Below are 14,510 nucleotides of genomic sequence, written 5' to 3'. Positions count from 1 at the left end.
CAATGTCGGCAACCCACCCGACCCGTCTTGAAACACAGACCCCGTGTCGTTTACCACGCTTTGTGGGCGTGTCATCACTATTCATATCGATACAACCAATATGTTTATGATTAAATTGTTTAGAGTATAAAATTGTTAACAAGAGCATAATGTTATTCATTGATCTAGTCCTTAAAAAACTCTTTAAAAAAATACTTAAAATTAAAATGACGGCTCAACTTCAATTCCAAGTCGACTGACGGGTCACTGATGATGATTCGACTCATTGACTTCCAGGGAGCAGCTCTACAAAAAACTAAGATGAAAAGAAACTAATGACAGAACGCGAAACAAAAAATCTTGAGTCACCTCAGAGTGAAGGAGATGAGATTTCCCCCACAAGTACTTACTGCATGAGTGGAACTTCTTGTTCCAATAGACAGTAATCCACCCATTAATTTTAAACTGTTCCTTACCATGTCCATGTGACAGTCTGCAAAAAAGCAATACCAAAATCACATTGATACCCACAATGAAGAATCTCTGCTATTCAATGGAAATCTTCCCAGAGTTAAAGCTGGACAAAGTGATTATTCTCCTCTATTAGCCTCTCATTTATCAGCCTACTCCTCATTAACCTGCTCTCCCTCAGAATTACTGGGTGCCGTGATCTACCGGAAATATATGAACGTGTGTGTCCGTGTGTGTGAACGCACATGCAGTTTGCAACTTTAAGCTTCAATCCTTAAAGAAAGAAAGACTAAGCATCCAAACACTGCCACTGGGTTTAAACGTGCATCATCACAACAAAACACATAACACTTACACGTTCTGTAGTAAGTGTAAGTTTTATGTGTGAGGTGCAAATACAACAGTTTATAGGAGAGATCTTTCCTTGAATTCTGTGAAACTGGTTAAATGGCGTTGGGTACACTGGGATTTGAGAATCCCAATTGGCTGAAATGTGTTGAGGAATGACAGAGTACAATCCTCTCGTACAGTTTTATGATTTCTGGCTGAAATCCCGTGCAAGTAATGAAATGAATGGAAGAACTCTTATCCAATTTAAGCAGGGGAAGAGTTGATTGTAAGTACCGGCACTATGAACTGCTGTCTCTTTATGCTGAGGCAAATTCCACTCAGGCTTATTCAACTTAAATTTCATTAATTCAGTCCATCAAACTTGGACAATACAGTCCAACAATGAGACATAATTGTCTGCAATTCAAAGCACATTATTCAATCCATACATTTGTCTCATTGTAATTTGAGCTATTGCTCATGAAGTAACATGAGTGGAATATGAATATTATAGAGGAAAAGGAAGTGGAGGTGGAAGAAGCTCTCAAATTATTCCTCCTATTTAAGTTCCAGTAACTACTGCCAGCGAAGCGTGTATGTAAAGACTAATTATGAGAGAGTTTAACTGCAGTGTATCCTAATCAAACCAAGAACAGGGTTACCACCGGTCTTTTCTGTTACTATTCTGTATCTCTAAATTAAAACATTTTCTTTTACAAAAGTATTCAAAATCTAGACTTTCGTTCTTGAAAAAGACACAACAGAGTAATATGCTTATTGGCTTTCTTGCTGAGAGTTCGATAAGAAGATTGATCCACTGTTCGTCTGTTCACTAAATATGAAACTAGGACAAGTATAACAACAAATTGACACCCTATTTTTTCCCTGATAATGCTACATTACTAAAAACAAATCTGGGTTGAAATCGGCAAGACGAGAATTAGTTAACGTTAGCTGTTAGATCTGTGCAGGACTGTGCGGCTTACCGGATAGCACCTAAAGTTAACTAGCTCTCGTCCTGCTGATTTCAACACGGGCAGTGCCATTGATTTGCATTATGGTGCATTCAGGCTCTATTCAGTTCAAATGAGTATTGGGCGAAGGCAAATTCTAACATTATCATGATGTGTTCAAATGTAATCTTGTAAAATGTAGTTTTAGTGGGAAACTTGAATAAATCCAGTTGTTTAAGGAGATGTTTTCACATCAGTATAAAATAGATAATAGAGAGGAGATTATGACCTGTTTAACTTCCTAACAAAGGGCAGTATGCAAACGGCAATAAAGAAGTGTATGTTGAAGTACATGGGATTTATTGTTTTACTGTAGTTTTTTACCGTGGTATCGAATTAGTATCGACAACTACATTTCTGGTATTGTGACTTCCCTAACTAAGATAATATTAAAACAATGTTTCCTTATTAAGTTTTTATCAATTCTAATGTGATTAAGGAAACTACAGTGTTTTCATCTGATTAAAGCATCTTTCACACTGTTCTGTGGGGGCGTCTATCACAGCTGTCGATGACTGATGGGCACTACAGTTATACGTTTTCAACTCCTCGCAATCCTTATGGGGACAGAGCAATAACATCTCAAGAATTCATTCAAAACCGATTTTCCTTTATCCCAACAGCATACCACTCTGCTTATGAGGACATCAGAGGTGTAGAGGAGTGTAAATAAATGTGCACTTTGGTCCTAAACATATCTGATCAGGAGTTTATAGATAGGATACAGCCTCGGTCTACAAGATGTTGAGCTCTTTTGGGCTCAGACTGAGAGAAAAAAGCTCTTCTATGGCTTTCAGGTTTAAACTGTTGCGTTCAACATGTTGCACAAATTACTATTTTGGGAGTATTGTTTCTAATACAGTCATACCTATAAAGCTCGTGATTGAAACGAGGATAACTGCAAATACTGTATGCAGAAAAAACATGCTCTATGTGTGTATATGTCATCACGATTCTTCATATGTATGAGTGCCTTCACAACAAAGACAGCAAAGGACACTGAATGGAAGTCGAGTAGCTGAGTGAGATGAAATAAGAGACGAAGAGATGAAAAGAGATGCAGAGCAGAGGTGGTCAAGAAGACAGAGTAAAGGAAATAAAGTAGTCTGAGGAGTGGGGGGAGTCTGGGCCATTACATCACTGCTGCAGTGGCTGACAACATGAACATTACTAACACCGTCTCTCTCGCTCTCTCTCTCTACAGTCAACAATTACTGCCAACAAACAACATATGGTTATCACTGTCTCACTGTCTTTTGCTTTATTATTGTGACTATTAATCAAAAATATTATTAAATCATACAAAAAATATAGGAATACTATGCAATATTATTCTGATGTTATAAATTGAATAAAGGAAGGTAAAGGTACTTCAAGATATGCTCCTAGTCCTCATAGGAATATTAAAAGAATGCTACAGGAGGTTTGAAATGACAAATTAAGTGAACTGGTGCTCATGATTTGTGTTTATTTTTTAATAATTCAGAACTCGTTGATAGCATTTCTCACCCTCGCACTGCTTCCATTTTTAATGCGGTGCTGTTGAATAATATAACACATCCCCTGACGCTTTCATGACAAAAAAAATATCATAATCAATAACGACTTTCACACTGGCTGTGATTTTGTATGCACATAAAAATTTGGTAGATTCGGTTCAATAAAACATTAAAAACAACGTGAAGGTTTCTTATTTCTAAGATGCTGGGAAAAGAGTTTCTCCAAAGATTAATGTCCAGGACCTCAGAGGAATATAATTCTTTGGAGGCTGATGTTTTACATATAGTGAGTGATTAGTGATGTTTGTGTGTGTAGAAGATCCTTGATATTCATAAAAAGTAATGTATAGTGTATGAAATGTACAAATAATATATCCTCTCTATTTGCAGTGGCTTGTTATTCAACCCCGATCTCTTATAAATCTCTATAAATACCACAACATTACAAGGACATTCTGCATGTCATGAGGACACATTTAAGGCTTTCCTGTGTTATTTGTATTCCACGCAACGTCTACAGTTAAAACACATGACAAACCTCACTAACGTAACTTACAAAACAATACACCGGTCTCCTGCTTGAAAGTCCTGTGGTTGTTGGACCCATCCAGCTCCTCTACCGTCCGCCATAAGCAGTCTTTCCCACTTTTTATTCAACGTCACTAGCTCTGAGCAAAGCATATTTACATGAATGCATTTACCTTTTAGTCAGCAAGAACAGCGTTCTTACTGCACGCCTTGTGCACAGGGTCTGAAATTAACTTTTTTCACTGCCTGCCACTGTGACAGACAAGTATTTTTTGTGTCTCGCACTCAGAAATTGTATCTGTCACTTTTGAAATCTATGCGGTAATGAAGGAATAACATTTTAGATCATTCAATGCTCAATATATTTTACATAAAAACATTATATACTGTACATGGTAAATTACAGTGTTCAAATTACACCGTGGCTTCCAGGGCAGCCCTATTTTTCAGGGGAGGGAGGGTACACAGTACTGTACTGTACTTTGTTATTGTCATCTATAGTGGTTGTTTGCATAAAAACACACAATTCAAATGATTATGATTATTTAAATATTTGCTTTGATATAAAAATATCTTGTTAAGTCCCATGTACTTCAACATACACTTCTTTATTACCGTTTGCATACTGTTTTTGTTAGGAAGTTAAACAGGTCTTAATTCCCTCTCTAATATCTATTTTATATTGCTCTGAAAACATCTCCTTCAAACAAATAGATTTATTCAAGTTTCTTTCCAAAACCTGAATTTAAATTTAATAACGTAGTAATTTACCTTTGCCAAATAGTCACTTTACTGAGCATAGCTTGAACGCCTCATAATTGTAACTCAACAGCACTTCAGTTAACGTTAGTTGCTGCGTTATTTAACCAAGCAGGACTGTGCTGTCCACCGCCTGCTAACAGGAAACGTTACGAACTCTCCTCCTGTTGATTGCGCTCCTCAGGTTTAGTAGCACCATGCTTTTGAGCTCTTTTTTTCTCTCCGCAGTGTCTCCGGTCCCAGACAAACTGAAGCATGATACAGCGTGCATATGCGTCATTGTGCATGTGTAACTATCGGGAAGCATTAATAAGAGGAATCAATAGTCTTGAGATGCCAAAGAACCGGACAACTACGGTTCTTTATTCCCATCACTAGCGTTTTCCCTGCCTGCCAAAGTGGCGGATGTCCTGATGATTTCACCGGGTGCTAATTTCAGACCTTGCTTGTGCATTATCGTGTCATTCATACACCTTTTTGTGCGACCGGGCTGTGTAATTTGTACTGGGTCTAATAGCTGATAGGAATTGGACAAATGGCTAAGATGTAAACAAAGTGAAATATACCCGGGTCAGGATCGCCTGTCTTTTCTTGTTGAGCCACCAGTGTGATGGAGGGGTGAGGAGGAAAGGGGAAAAGAGAGGCTAAACAAAGGAGAAGGTCAAACAGACCTGCTGGGAAACGCCACTAACGGTTTCCCTCATGAAGACAGCAGGGGACAGAGACGGAGGGAAGGCTTACATGTTTTCGCATCAGATACTTTCATTGTGTTTGAATGTACACGTTGTTGTTGAAAACAGCAGCGCCCTACTAGGCCATATTGAATGTCAGTGTGTGAGTTTGAAAGGGAGGGAGAAAGAGCAAAAGAGTTGGTGGGGGTGAGGGGCACTAACGTATACAGAGGAGCTGAATGATCAATATCTAATGTAGAGTTATGAATATTTGAGACATCTGTATGAAAAACTGCCAGTGAATACTGTCACCTGTAGTCAGTTAGGACCATCTAAAAAGTAAATTAAATATGAGGAAAGCCTCATTGATGTGCTGTCAGTGATGAGGAAACTGCTTAGAGTAGGCGTTCTCAACAGCTCTTGCACAGAGGACTGTTTTTATATTGACAATGTTGTGTGGAGGGAAATAATCTAAGTTAAACCTTTGTATATTATAAAACACTCCTCCAAAGAAACTCTCAAGCTGTTCTTTTTATTTTTATTTTACCATTACTAGGTAGTTGCAACAGTAACAGAAACACAGCACACACTGGCTGATGACGGACCGATGACCAATAACTTTTAAGCTGATGACCTACTTTGGTTCAAAAACAGTATGCTTTTGTTTTGGACATGACAGGAAGTGACAAGAAACAATGTAACACACATATAATATGCTAAGTACAAGATAATTACTGCACAAATTGCGTATTAAATTATGTTATTCATGTGATGGTTGCACTGCCATGGTCTTAATACTGCAATTAGTGATTTCTAAATGCTAAGAGGGCAGAAAGTGTCCAAACAAACACAGCAATGATGAGCCTTTAGTTAAGCAAGCTGTTGCTGCTAACATGTTAGTGTTAGTTACTTTTAGCATTTGCAACCATTTCAAATAAGTGAGTAAATTGATAATGCTATATTAATAAAAAAGCAACAAACTTAAAGAGGACCCATTATGCTTTTGTGCTTTTCCCCTTTCCTTTAGTGTGTTGCATAGTTTTTTGTTCATGTAAAAGGTCTGCAAAGTTACAAAGCCCAAAGTCCACGCCAAAGGGAGTTACTCTCCCCTACAGAAACACTGCTCCTGAACTGCCTGAAACGCCTTGCTTGAAGTCCCACCTTTTCTTCCGTAACGTGGTGATGTCACCAAGTAACGATTTTGCATAATATCTGCCTAGTGGCTAGTTCGGCAAGCCCTAAAATAAAGTTAGTTAGAGCGAAGCTGGAGCATAAACAGAGCGTTTCAGACAGAGGATGATAAGAGATGCTGCAGCACAGCCGGTATGAGAAAAGTAAAGTGTTTTTTGAACATTAAAGCACGTAAACATGTTCTAGTAGAAACCCAAAACACAAGTATGCACCTAAAAATGAGCATAATAGGTCCTCTTTAACAATGGCATGGCAATAAGGCCTGATGTATTATACAGCATTAATTTCAATATACTGGATTCTATATCAAGTTGTAATTAAAGCAAGAGTGAATGCATCAGCAAATAGTAGCACAACATCACTTACACACCCAGCAGGCCAACTCCTCCAAGAAAAAATGTTTAAAAATGTGATTTGGCTTGCTATCTCTACCAGCCATTAATTTGTCTCTCCATCATTTCATGTCGGTCAGAGAGAGTGCAATTAGCTTGTGTGAGCTCATAGTTTTACACGGACGCAGTAGATGACAGCCATAGCCGCCAGCGAACCAGAACAACGGTCTGCAGAGAGCTGTAGTTGGATCTTAATTCTCGGCAGTACCAGCAACCCTTTCACATTACAAGGTTAATCAAAAAATAAATACGATTAAAGGGACAGTTGTTTTGAAGTGGGGTTGTATGAGGTACTTATCCATAGTCAGTGTATTACCTCCAGTAGATGATGGTCAGCACCCCCCCAGTTTGAAGAAGCAGACTGGAGTTACCACACGGAACCAAAGCAATGTACTGCTGTGGACGGTGCCGGCAGCAAAACGGATTTTAGCCACCTAAGACATCAATATCACTATATATATATATCAGTATACACTATATTTAGAATCTTTTCGCCGGTTTACATTGATGTCAGACAGCCCTTTCCAACTGGGAAATGAAGCCGTTGTATCCATTTATGCTCTCGCAAAAGTGAGACTCCATTGAAAAAACCTGTAATTTTACTTCACAGGTGAATCTGAACTAACCAAAGTCACACAATAGCACAAACAAACTAACCGATCGAGGCAGCGGTAAACCAGCAACCCCCCGTGTTCTGCAAAGTAAATTGACTGTGTTTTGTTTTTTTAACAGAGTCTGGTTTCTTTGGCGAGAGCATTGATAACGGCTTCAGTTCCCTGTCGGAAATATAGACTGAATAGCTGTCTCACGGCAAGGTAAACTGGCAAACTGTGCGGTGTCTCCTGTCTGCTTCTCCAACCTTGGGGCGTGTGAACTGTCTTCTACTGTAGGTAAGTTCAAAGAAGATTACCTGCTTACTTTTTGACATAAGAGCATGCCATATCAATGAAGGGCTGCAGTACGTTCAACGGATCCAAATGTTACATGTTTGATGTGTTCTGTATTGACTTGTTAGAAATCAGTGCAATTTTGGGTTCAAATTGCGTCCATAAGGTTGAAAGTGTTAAGGTTGCACTACGGATTTTAAGTTCATGCCAGCCTTAAATAGCTGAGGTAAAGTCGGTAAACTACACACAGCCATTATTCACCAACCCAGCCTGATTGTGCTGCTCTAACCGAAGGGATCAAAAGAAGCAGAAGATCTGAGGTTGGTGAGTCCATCTTTCTCTGGATGGAGTGCTGGACAATTTGAACTTCACCCTTTTAATTTGTCACTTCTAGTTGGCAGAGACGTCACTCGACAAACAGAGTGAATCTATAGTGTCTCAATTAGTGCTGGATAATGTGGCTTTCCACTCTGTACCTGAACCATGTGAAAGTGACTCTGCCCAACAGAATGACTGTCTGGGAGTGTCTAGACATGTACACACACACACACACTCAAACCACAAGCCTGTTGTTTTCACACATATACACTCAACAAAAATGACTAAACCAGTGTAAAATAGAAATGCATATGTTTGGGGTCTTGGATGATTAATAAAAACATAAAAAACAAAAATCAAATTCAGTTACATAAACATACATTCCCCAGCATGACAAGGTGACAGAGACAGACAGAGAAGCAGGTGGGACAAAAGAGAGACGCATCTATATTTTTCTGTCCCACAGTAAATTGTGTCTATATGAAAGCGGCACGGTGACGCAGCATCTTTGCAGCAGCACCCAAAGGCATATGCAGGGAAGAGAGAGAGGGAGAGAGAAAGAGACAGAGGGTCAGATGACAAAACAAAGAGAGAGAGAGAGAGAGAGGGTGGGGGGGAGATACAGGATTGAGAAACTCACCTGGCTAGATGGGTTGTTGTCTGCGGCTCAGAAGAAAAGGCTAACATCCGAGACCTGAAAGGGTGAGAGAGGATAAGGGGAAAGAACAGTAGTGAGGGGGGATGGAGAGAGAGAGAAAGAGAGAGAGAGAGGGAGAGAGAGATTAGATTTTGCTGCCAGTACTTTGGGAGTGCAGTGGCAGGTGGCACCTTGGTTAACACACACACATACACACACACAAACACGCAATGTCAGTATATCTTTGAGACAGATGGAGAAGAAGGGGTAGAGGAAGAGGTGAGAAAGTAGTAAGAGGCGGCTGAGGTGTGACTGAGAGTGGTTTCCAATCAGTTGTGGATCTAGAGGAAGCCCTGTGCTATAGAGTACACAAGGGAGACATAGAGAAAGAGATAAAGGGAGAGCTTATCAATCCGTGTGTGTGTGTGTGTGTGTGTGCTTGTTGATGCCACACATGTGCGGCGTTCATTCGACGGCATCCACAAAAACTCAAGACGCATATCCGCTTCTTGAAAGCTCCATGAAAGGGGTAAACAGAAACATGCAGCTCCATCTAACAGATACACAACAGCAGACGCACACTGGTTGGTGTTAGTCCAACAGCAAGCCACAGTCTGAACATACCGATACATGTAGACAGACACTGTGGGTATATATCTCAGCAAGAGGGCAATGGGTTCATGTCGATGTGAATGGTACTGAACTAGTAATAGACTACATAAATCATCCATGTCAAAATCCAGAGCAGCGGACATTTCCAATACTCAGTCCTTTTTTCTTACGATCAATTCGGACAGCAAAGTGATTTTACTTATTAATCCTGACGGTCAGGGTAAGATAGCTGCACTCCAGGGAAAGCTGAGACATGGAGTCGCTATCCATAATCTATCCATACACCTCGTGGGAATCTTTAATAAACCACCAAACTGACAAATAAATGACCAAACTCATTGTGGAGGAGCAGCATCAATAGCAAGGTCTAGAGCACTAAAACATGAAACACATGCAAGCTGTTACTGAATAGTACTGTAGTGTGAGGCAGCAGTCATGGATAAAAGAATATCAGCAATAATGTTGGGTATTTATATAAAAAAAGATATCCCACTCCCAGAAAAGTAGAATATGCGGCCTAAACTGCTGACTCAGAGCCCAACCAAGGTCCTTTCATTGAGCTCATCCCCCTGCTGTGAACATCAAGGACATTCACCTCTGGGAAAACCTCATCCTGATTGCTTACAATCTTCAAGTCATTACACAAAGCCTGTGACCATGGACACAACAAACATAGAGTGACCTTAATAATGCAGCCATTACACACAAGAGGCAGTGCATATGAACTGTTTGCAGCAGACATGGAACTAATGATCCTCATCCTTGGTTCATCCAGAGCACGTCAGAGATCAATGTCATAGAAACATAGAAGCATGTCATCACCTGTAATTGGCGGAGACGGCATCCGAATACCTGATCTGGACCCTGCTGTGCCAAGAGGAATATGACAAAGCAGGAAAGAGGAGGCACAAGGTCATAAGACCCTTAATGTGCTTGATCTAGAACAAGTGATGTGTTCTTTACAACAGTAGTACCTTCATCAGGAAAACATCAGCTTTTCCAAAGCACATCCATGCAGAAAATTTGAGAATTCCTATATGAACTCCCGATGATCTCTGAGAGGGTAAAAGGTTGTCTACTCTTCCACGACCAGGACAGATTCAGTATTCCTCCTCCTAAAACTTCGAAAGTCTGTTGCAAGCTCCTGTCCCAGGCCTTTTGCCATAAACTTCTCACTGGTACCTGTAGCCACATGCCCACAATAACACAGCACCTTTTTAAACATTAATCTATTTTCAGTCTGAACACAACTTTCCCATTTAGGCTGAATCGTGTACCCCTAAAGAGACAGGGCAATTCTGATTGGTCAATCATGCGTTCTACGGTCTTAATGCACAGTCAACCAGTAAGTAAGTGTGTGTGCTTGTTTCACAGCTTCATCAGACTAATGCCAAATTGTATCTGATCAAAATGGAGACAGCTTTTCAGGAACACAACAGTTCCTAACGCTTTGAACCATTATCGCACGGTGTCGGTCTGAATTTCCATCATCATTTGAAATGTCTTGATTTCAGTAACCTTTTACCCTCACAATGTGAAGCGGTTCCAACAAGAACATTTTTCTCAAGAATGGAATGACATACTGGGAATTTTCTTGTCTCCCAAAGAAACATCATTAGTATAAAAGCTTGTCCATTTATTTGTATGTCTTGCTGTTGTAAGACCACACTATCGGTATATGAACCAGCCCCGTGCTCTTCGTGAGACACAATAGCGTATGCAATCATCCAAACAAATAACAATACATGTGCATGTTCTAACTTGGTTGCCCTTTGCAGTTCACTTCCGATGGCTGGGAACTTACAAGACATCAGCAGGTTGTCCTGCACAGCTTCTTACCAGCCCCACTGTTATTTACAAGAACTACTCTTAATCCGATCACGACACAGCTCATGATTAACCCTGAACCTGGTCAATGTGTCACAGAAATTACATCTGCTGTATAAAAAGTGTAATTATTTTCAGCAGGGAGTGCCCAATGGGTGATACAACCAAGATCTGAAGTCATGCTGTGATGACACAAGTGGTAAATAAAGTAAAGCAGGAACAGTATTCTTTTTTTTTTTTAATACATTTTTTGGGCATTTCTGATTTAATAGATAGCGACAGCTTGGAGAGAGAGAGAGCGGAGATGACATGCAGCAAAGGGCCCTGGCTGGAGTTGATGTGTTTACCACACATAGACTTTACTTGTACTGGCCCCCCCCAATTTGGTGACCCGTTTTAGCATTTGTTATTTATCTGTCCGAGAGAACGACACCATCTGTGATCGATGAATTATGGCACTTTTGACAGAGCAACTGTCTTTGGTATGAAGTTGAGTTTCTCTCCTGCGTCCCTGTTTGTACTCTCAGATATCTGCATTTCATATCAGTATTTACTTTAATGTTTCAGCCATATGGGAATCGTGTTAAGTTGCTGCTGATGAAAACCCAACATTTCCTGATTTTGCTGCTTCATAATAAAAGCTTTTAATTAAAAAAAATAACGAGGGACTTTTATTACGAAGACTTTATAGGAAAGAAATGTTTTCATCACCAATTAGCATAGCTTTGTTAGCGTTTATTCTTCCATTAAAACAAGTCTACTAATACTGCAGGGAGGAAGAGTAGGCGACATGCAGCAAAAAATAACGGGGGACTTTTATTGTGAAGAATATAGAAAATGAGTTGGTCGCCGCCAAGGAGTGGTTGGAGCTGCCTCAGCTGTCTGGGCTGGACCCACAGCGGGACTACGGTGGCATGCGGAGGCCTGACGTGCTGCTGCACTCCATTAACCCCGGACTGGATCCCGGTACGTGGGCGATGGACTTTTTAAAAAAAATCATAAAGTTGTGCATGCTGCTCAACGCTTTAGCATCAGCATTTTAATTTTCTGTATATCACCTATTCCACTGATTCTGCCCTTTCAGGGACATCCAAGCTGTGAAGTAACTATAATTCAACATCATGCCATCAGGCAGACTGTTTTGACTCATAAAATGGTCTTCTACTTAGGACAGGTTTACTCATCGAAAGGAAAACGCATGGAATTAAACTCTGATGCGATGAGATTAGATTTAAGCAAGTTAATCAAAAAGAAGGAAGGAAAGAAGACAGACATGTGAAAACTTGATCTGGTTTATGTTTGCGTCTGCAAAATCCCTGAAATGAGATTCAGAAATCAAATTATCCGCTATCGTCAGAGGACATCAACATCCAGAGGAATAATGAATGATTTATTCCCAAGGGCACTTAGCTGCATATTTGCTTTGTCTTTAAATGGCAGAAAAGAACAGGCCTGTACAAAAAAAATAATTGGTGCGTTACCCTCATTATGTTGACTAATGATGGCAGAGAAAGTCAAGAAGTCACTTTTTTTTTTACAGAAGACAAAACACAACTTCTTGTCATTGAATGCAATCCTCTGTCATCAATTGGTGTCGGTACGGAAACTCAGGTATCATATTATCACTGGTGTCTAGCCTTATAAGGACAAATTCTCACAATAACTGCCATAACTGTTGGGTCTTCTGAGAGTGTCATTAGCAATTGGAATTCATTTATTATGCCCAATTTTAGCCCCCTTTTCCTCAATCATCCTAACTAGCTTTCCACAAACAGTATTATGTCCTGACCTGTGTTTTGGTAAAACAGAAACAGACTCTGCCCTCCTAGAAAAGCAGCTGAAGCTCTTATGCCAACAGGATATACACCCCAGGAGGCAGCAGGACAAAGAAAGCATGCAAGTAATAAGGGTGGAGAAAAATTCCGGGAGAAATGGAGAAACTGAAGAAAGAGAACAACTATGCCATATCTCATCTAATCAGAGTCCATTAATCTGTGTTTTTCTCTCTCAAGTAGCATATTGTCTAACTTTCTTTCCTCTCCCTTAGCAATAAACATGACACAAATCACATTTGGTTGTCACGATGGGGAGGGGGGATGGCAAATTATTCAGTATTAAACTGTAGAAAGAAACACTGCTTCATCACGTGTTTGGTATCAAAAGAACCAAAGCAAAGCAGACGTGTAAAGATGAGTCAGATGTTGGTATTGACACCAAACTGAAATAACTGACTGAAACTATTGGTCCATTAATTATGACTCACTCAACAAACAGTTAGTCTGCGACAAATTAGACAATCGATTCATTGTTTGAGTTATCTATCGAGCAAAATTGCCAAATATACTCAAACATGAGAAGTTGCTGCTTTTGTCTGTTCTGTCATTTGAATATCTTTAGGCTTTGGATTGTTGTTTGGACAAGACATTTCAAGACCTCATCTTGGACCACCGTTTTGGCTTTATTCAGATATTTTATAAACAAAACAATTCATCAGTTAATTGAGAAAATAAGTGTGACATTAATTGACACACGATTACAGACACACAGTCTTGAGCTGTGAGTGAGGTAAATGAGGTTTCAGGGCAAGCTCTCCTGTTTTTCCTCTGCCCTACTATTTTCCAATTATTTTAGAAACTAGAACTTTTCCTTCTACTGGGGTATCTGTCTCCATTCTGGTACTATAGGGAGCAACACTGTAAGATACTCAAAGTCAAAACTATCTGATTCTTGCATGATTTCATGCATGAATATTCCCAGATTTGCAGCCATACGTATGCCTCGTTGTCTGTACTGTCTGCCTCTGTACTCTACAGAACAGTATGTGTGCATGTGTGTTTCTATGCGACTGCTGAGATGTTGGAAAAAGTGCAGCACAAGGAGCCAGCTGGTTGGGTCCTCCCCGGACTCTGTGGTCGATGCTGAACCCACATCAGTCGCTCCTCAGCTCGGTGGGGTTTGAGAGATGCAGCCTTGAACTGTTCAGCTGTAGCACACACAGGGCCCACAGTGAAAATGAGTGCTAACCGTCACTGTGATGATGTTTGAACAACAAGAGCGTTTGTTAATTTGCTTCAGTTAGATGGTGTCTTAATTAGTGCTCAGGTGTTAATTCTATTATAACAGCTTGGAATAAAGAGGTCTATCTCTGACACAATTGACATGATGCAGTTTGAGTTTTTGAGTTGTGGCTTTAATTAATACTATAGACAATAACTCTCATATCTTTTAGTGTATAGGCTTGAATGGAATTGTGTTTTTTTATTTCATGATATTTAATATTGGCACAAAAATACGTGGCTATCACCACCCTTAATTAAAAAAACAGGCTGTGAAGAGGTTATTGTGTGAACAGGGACCCAGGGGTTAATCAGTTTAGCAGGTTCACTGCTGAATACA

At 40.0% G+C, this 14,510-nt stretch overlaps 1 protein-coding gene across 1 annotated transcript in view; it reads right to left on the bottom strand.

Moving 5' to 3' along the window:
- map2 (microtubule-associated protein 2) overlaps positions 1–14,510 on the bottom strand; it is a 98,307-nt gene that overhangs the window by 59,286 nt on the left and 24,511 nt on the right. Inside the window, exon 2 of the mRNA XM_037790016.1 lies at positions 8,679–8,732. The gene's annotated coding sequence lies outside the window, so the exon portion shown is untranslated. The remainder of the gene's footprint in view (positions 1–8,678; positions 8,733–14,510) is intronic.

This window comes from Sebastes umbrosus, chromosome 13 (assembly GCF_015220745.1).
Source record: "Sebastes umbrosus isolate fSebUmb1 chromosome 13, fSebUmb1.pri, whole genome shotgun sequence".
NCBI lineage: Eukaryota > Metazoa > Chordata > Actinopteri > Perciformes > Sebastidae > Sebastes > Sebastes umbrosus.
The sequence above is the reverse complement of the archived record's forward strand: the minus strand, read 5'-3'. Positions and strand labels throughout refer to the sequence as shown.